Source organism: Otolemur garnettii, unplaced genomic scaffold (assembly GCF_000181295.1).
Source record: "Otolemur garnettii isolate 467f Iridium unplaced genomic scaffold, OtoGar3 scaffold00008, whole genome shotgun sequence".
Lineage (NCBI taxonomy): Eukaryota > Metazoa > Chordata > Mammalia > Primates > Galagidae > Otolemur > Otolemur garnettii.
The window spans coordinates 7,104,479-7,111,728 of NW_003852403.1; positions in this window are offsets into that span (position 1 = coordinate 7,104,479).

Below are 7,250 nucleotides of genomic sequence, written 5' to 3' on the forward strand. Positions count from 1 at the left end.
GGGGGAAGGGGATGCAGACTTGGAAGAAACGACAGGAGGACTTTGCTAACCAGAGAAATGTGTTCATTCACCTTTGCAGACATTTACTGAGTGCCTACTATGTGCTAGGCACAGGATGTTCGTGATCCCAAACATCTAATCAGCGCCACGGTGTACAACCTTCTTTCTGAATGTCAGCTGCCCAACCCTGGGCTTTGTGCTAGCTTTCTTTCTTCCTCACTCTCTTTCTTTCTTTCTTAAGCCACCAACAAAACTCTGACCTCTCCCCACACGCACAATGCAGGCAGTCACTCATGCATTAACAACCACCGGGCCCCAAAGGTCGTTTCTATGACAACCCCGGGGTCCTTAATGACCCTGGCAGGCCAATGATTTTGTTTTGTTTGAGAGTGAAGGAATAATAAGTCAGGCCAGCTCGCTCGGGTGCTCACCCCCCTCCGCCGCCCGCACTGATATACTGTTCATTATCTGGCTGCTGCATCAGCCCCAGAGACGGGGCGGCAGCCAGCTCTGAAAGACAAGAGGCTGGCTGCAGACAAAGAGCTGTAAGGGACCAGAGTGTGCCCTGCATACAGGGCTGCCCGGGCTTCATTAATGCCATCGCCGGCCAGGGCGGGGAGTGAAAGCAAGGGCCCTCGGGTCCCCAGCTCCTGGAGTCTAACGGCACCTGCGTGAACCCCAATTCACCAAGCAGCCTTTTAGAAAGAGCCGTGGGCAGGGCCCCATCGGGAAGCCTCTCTAACCAGGAGGTATGCCCACCTCGCAGGCAGGCAGCACTGCTCCTGATGGCGAGACCTATCATTTTAATGATGGGATGAACAAGGCAATTAATGTGCAGCCCCACCAGCCTCCATATGGATCACCGGTAACTCGGGAGGCTGGGCCTGATCGCGGAGACAAAGGCGGTCAGCGTGGCTTCCCAGCTGATTCCCATCCACTGGCCCTGGCGGGGCGTTTCCCTCTCACTTCTCCAGCTCTGGTTTTCTGGTTCTACCCTGAGAAACTTCCTGGGGAGGAGGATTTCATTGTCTTCTGATCTTGGGGCCAACAGGCCTCCAGCTTGTCACATTAAATTTCAAACGTGATGTTCAGCAGCGTGGGGCTTTGCTAGCAGACACTTGGAATTATTTTTGTTGTGTGTGCACAACTGAAATCCCCCAGAATAAGTCATTATCCTCTGGAAAAAAAAAATCAGCTCCTACTGGCTGCCTGGTGGCCCAATCAGCTGACTCATTTTCCACGCTTTCCCTGAAGTAATTAGCGTTTTCATTTTTCCCAACCTGCCTATTAGATAAACTCCAGGATCCCATTTGGTTGAGGCACATTTTTGTGACTTGCCTTGCCTCAGCCTCTCCCTGAGAAACAAAAGGAGAAATGTGGAGAAGGGAACAGAGAGGGGTGTCATTCAGGCTCATGTTCTCCTGCTTGGAATGTTCCTTAATCAAAGGGGTGATCAAAGACTGCGTGCCGTAGCCAGGGTACCCCCAGGCAAGGGGTGCCACGAGTGGACCCCAGTGTCTGTCTGTGGTTGACCCCAATTTAATACTGGGCAAGGATATTTGATCACTCAATAGGCAGTTACTGAGCACTGTGCTGAGACCCCTAACCCAAAAGCTCAAAAATTCAATGGTGTCCCTAATAGGGGTGCTCCCACCCATCCCATGCCCCTCCCTGGTTCCCATTTCTCCTCTGTTGAGTAAAGGGCTGGCTCTTGGTCAGGAATGGTGTGCTCTGGGGCTGCACGGCCTTGTAGGCAGGAAAGGAGCTGTTCAGTGGGTCCGGGCTTGTGGCTGGGGCAGGCTGAGGGGCATTGGTGCTGTCTGCAAGGAGCAGCCGTGGGTCAGCTCCAGCACTTGCCATGTGCCAGCACCTATGCTCAGGACTACCAGGGCTCCTGAGGGTTTCATGAGAAGATAGAACTTGGGAATTTTTTTAATGTGAAATCTTCAGATTTTTTAATATTGTCAATTAATTCTAATTCTTTAGGACATTATGCTGGTAAAATACACACACACACACACACACACACACGTGCATGAAACAAGTGGCCCCAAAGCCACTTGTTAGCTCCATGAGCTCTCGTAAGCCTTTCTGGCTCCAAGTGTGACTGAATAACCAGGCATGTCACCATTACTTGGCAGCTCGCTGGGAATGAAGATTATGAGGCCTCGCCCAGATCTCCCGCACCTAAACTGGGTGACCCACATGCACATTAAGGTTTGGGAAGCAATGTGCTGGACTTGGGGGGGGACATTCCCTAGATTTTCCCTGAATACAAGTTTGATCTCTATTCCTCCTAAGCGCACCTTTTGTTACATCCCAGGATAGAAAAAGGTCCATTCAGCGTATGAGAGACCGAGGTGTCTCTAAAACTCATCCTAGGGGCCCTTGGGGCTTATTCAAACCTCTCCCCCAGGCCTGGGAAAGCTAAGCTATCTACGCTGCTTATTCTCTTCTTCAGGCATGGGCTGCTCAGGCTCATAATAGACGCATATTTTTTTTCTGTCTTCATTTCCTAGAATTGCAGTGGTTGACACAATCGACTGTGGCTTTTTACTAAAATCTCCTCCCCCAGAGAGTGCCTTGTCTAACATTGTCCTGGTTTGCATCCTGATTGTCCCAACGCCTCAATCTTCTCTTGTGCTTCTCCTTCCTTCCCTAACAAAGAGTGTTCACCGAAGTACTTACCTGTCCGAATCCACCCTCTCAGCTTCCATCTCTCTGGAAGACAGTGATACTTTTTCCAAGTGCTTGGTGCCACTTCAGGCTCCAATGATCTGGAAAGAAACCATCGCCTTTGCCCCAAAGCTCCTTCTGCTCCTGGTTGCGCAGTCACTTTTAGGAGCCTCTTCGCTCAGGCTCCAGACTAGGCAGCCGTCTTATCCGGATGTTAACCGTGCAGCCTAAGTTTCATACAGGACTGTTCTAGGAGTAAACAGCCACAAACTGACAAGTCAGCATAGTGATTTTTTAAGCTTGCCTTGTTTTCAACTCTCAGTTACAATTAACATCTATTGCCTGCCCTTCTTTTGTCCATATCCCAAAGTTGCAAAATTCGGTTGATCAGACCTCCTGGATCTCTCTCGCCACCTGCCACGTCTGTTGCCCTCGCCTTCATCCTTGTGACATCTCACCTGCATCGCTGCAATTGGTTCCAGAGTTGAGCCTCTCTGTGGACCTCCAGGTTACTCTGCCCGAGGCACAGTGCTAATGAAACTCTGCTTGTCTACAGACTGCAGTGTGTCCTCATGCCTCCTCAAGGAAGCCCAGAGTCTTCATCCTGACTTTCAAAGCCTTCACGACATGGCCCAGTGTGCCTCACAGGCTTCTGCAATGTGTAGCCAGACTCTCCAGACAGATGAAAGCTGTGCGCTCTGGCTGCCAGCTAGCCCATAACACTTTCTGTACCTGGAATGTTCTTCCACTATTTACGTTCACCTAAATCTAAGTGCTTCCAGGTGTTTAAGGCTGAGCTAAAGTCACCTCCTCCTGCAGGTTGGTTCTGGCTCCCCCAGGCAGCAGATATTTCCCCTCCTCTAAGTTCAATGTCCCCTGTACACGCTCAGCTGGAAAAGTAGGAGTGAGTGAGGAACACCTTCTGGGGTCTCTTATAAGGACACTAATCCTATGGGATCAGAGCCCCACCCACATCACCTCATTTGACTTTAATTGCTTCCATAGAGATCCCATCTCCAAATATAGCTGTACTGAGGATTAGAGCTTCAAAATACGGATTTGCAAGGGTGACAAACATTCAGTCCCTGACAGGTATCATGCATTGGTTGTTTATGTGCACACCTTATTTCCCCTCTAAGCCCTAAGCTTCTCCAAGGACAGAGTTTATATCTTGCACACTCAATACTAGCATCCATGCGATTGGTACTCATCCAAATATCTAGTGGATGAGTTTGCAAACAAAGTCTCCACCACCCTACTCTGAATCATTAGATCCCCCCAACAGTCACCTGAATGGCTCTAAGATTTTTATTTCCTCGTATTTGCTTTCACGTTCCCCTCTCTGTTCACCTGAGTCTAGGAGGTAGCCCTTCTGATACTTTTAAAAACTATCTGACTCCACCAAGTAAATTGCATCTAGTGAATGCTGCATCTCTGTCTCTATTGCTTGTCTACAGTGTAATATCCATCTCCCTAGGTGAGTTCCTTATGGTCAGAGGCTGGGGTTTTTTATTCCTCTGTATGCAGTACCTGGCATGTTCTTTGACAACTAATAATAGCACAATTAAATATTTGTCAGAAGAAGGAATGGATAAAAAACAGGACCTTAAAAATTTTTTCTTCTTAGTCTTGTAACCTACCTGAGATTCCCTTTTAAAAGCAAATTTATTATAACATTTCAGACAATTCCTGTACATGGATGTTCACAGGATAGTCTCATTTCAGATCCCATGACAAGGGGAAAAAATGATTAGTACACAGAGAAGACCAAAGAAGGGAAAGTGGAGATCCATATTAAATTTGAATATGAGAAATATGTTATAAAATCACCACAAATACACAGAGTCACTTACTCCATCCAGGAGAATGTGAGTAAAATGTATGTAAATCCATGTGAGGTCACAGTGAGAAGGTGGCCATCTGCAAACCAGGAAGAGAAACCTTACCAGAAACTGAACTGGACAGAACCTTGATCTTCTAACCTCCAGAACTATGAGAAAATTACTCTGCCATTTAAGCCGCCCAGTCTGTGGATTTTGTTATAGTATCCTGCGCTAATACCAGTAGCCATGATATACTGTATGGCAGTGGTTCTCAACCTCCCTAATGCCGTGACCCTTTAATATAGTTCCTCATGTTGTGGTGATCCCCAACCATCAAATTATTTTCATTGCCAGAACTTGAGCTATTCAATACAATTGAATACCTGCTTGGTAAAGATTTCAGCTTCTATGTCCATAAACGAAGTTAAAATTTTTGAAGTGGTCAGTTCAAAAGTGTCATTTGGCATCGCAGGTGGTGCAAGTTACGTTCTGAGACTGGAAGCTCCCTGAAGGCAGTGTGCCTTCATCTCAGGGCACCAAGCTGAGACCTGGCACAGAGCAGGTGTTCAGGAAGAGCTTGTTCAATGTCAAGTTCTTCTCCCACCACCGAAAGAGGAAAAGTCTGACTCATCAAGCCTTTCTGTCCTTCTTCTGGACTCCTCTTCTTCCAGTGTGCACACTCTGACTGCTGCTTTTCTCCTCGTCATTCTTCCAGGGTCCCCAGCTTCTTTGCTATATGGGAGAATGCTCGCCCCAGAGCATCATCTTTCCCTTGCTTTGCTTCTTTCCTTTCTAACACTGTCAAATAAGCTCTTTCAAGTCATAGCTTTCCCATTTGCCTTCCCAGGATCCTTCTAATGGGGAATTATTTATTTGGTATGCCTGCTCTGGGTGCCGGAAACCGAACCACAATTTCCAATTAGCATGCAATTCAATATGCCGTTCAATACACGACAATATTTCTGTGTTTTCCCTAATTTAGGACTTTGTGATGCATTAGTCAATGTCACAGACACCACTAGTTGTCATCTTATACCAGTTTCCTCTTTTCCCATCAGAATAGAATGTTCACTAGGGTGCACAGCTGCCTGGGTCAAGAGCACATTTCCCAGCTTCCCTTGCATGACCATGTGATTAGTTGCTGGCCAATGCGTTGTTAGCAGAAGTGTCCGTCCTGTAATACCTTCCCGACTCTCCCTGAAGAGACCCGGGTGTTCACCCTTTATCTTTTTCATCATTGTCTTTCTCCTGGAGTATAAATGCCACCTTGGACCATGAGGAAAAGAGCCACACTCCGGGGATGGCAAGATAGTGATCTAGAAGGTTCCTGGATCCCTATTGGTCCTTAATCTGCCTTCCTAGACTTTTATATTAAAAATTTAAAAGTTTCCAGGGGCTCACACCTGAAATCCTCACCCTCTCGGAGGCTGAGGCAGGTGGATTGCTTGAGTCTAGGAGTTCAAGACCAGCCTGAACAACCAGTGAGACCCTGTTTCTAAAACTAGCTGGGCATCATGGTGGGCACCTGTAGTCCCGGTTACTCAGGAGGCTTAGGCAAACAGATTGCTTGAGCCCAAGAGTTTGAGGTTGCTGTAGGCTATGACGCCAAGGCACTCTACCAAGGGTGACAAAATGAGACATTTTCTCCATTTTATTATTCAGTTAGTTGTGGTTTTACTCCTAACTACGATAGTTAAGAATGATGGCTGATACTGTGTGAGGTGAAGAGTATGTTACCTTGAGCTCAATTGCACAGACAAATCACAGAAACACGCACACACACAACCACTCAGAAACACCACTCAGCTCTGGGGTTGACTCTATGGAAAGTGGAAAAACAAACAAACAAAAATCTGAGATGGCCATGGGATTATCTGCTTCTTGGCCTTGGTTCAGTGTCACCTTCTCATCCTCTGCACTCCTCACTGCCCTGTGGTCCCTGAGGCTGTGTTGGAACTGTCATGCCTGGGCTTTTATTCCAACTGCAGATGACGTCTTCGTCTGTGGTCACGCACAGTTTAGGCGGAAATTCTCCAACTCTATGTCTCTAACTCCAGCTGCCCCCATGCCTACCAGTCAGCATCACTGATCATTAAATGCTGGGACCAAGAAGACCTACCCTTCTGCAGCTCATTCTGCCAAGCGTCTGCAGGGCCGTTTCTCCCGTGGAGCCCCTCCACTCATGTGTTTGCACTCCATTGCACTTCTGAACTACGTTACAGCAGAAGAAAAGATTTTTGTAGCTCCTGATTTTTTCATGTTTCCCCTTGGGAAAGAAGCAACTTTCAGGGTAAGTACCACATGAAAAAGGCTTCCCAAGGTGCTGTAGTAAAAAAAAAAAAATCTATCCTCCATCCACCGGATCATCACGGACTGAAGGATTCTCTTTCAAGTCTAGGTAAGTGACAAAGTTCCAGACGACCATAGCCTAGCCTACAGTGGCGACGAGTACTCAGCAAAGTTAGCGGCATCTGAGTCAGAGCTTGGATCCTAAGCATTATTTCTTCTCTCTTGGGCACGTGCCATCTCTTACCCTTTATAATATAAAGCTTATATTAGCTTTAAGCAGCAGTTTGTTATGTAAAATGCTCTTCATGACAGCTCGGCTTTGCCCTGATTCCCCCATTTCCTGCAACCTCTTAAAGATCTTTCTTAATGTCCTTGCTCTGTAATCCATTAATTTCTATTTTATGAGTAGAGACTTAGAGACTTCCCTTGATATTTCTTTGCTACTAATCTTTTTTTTTTTTT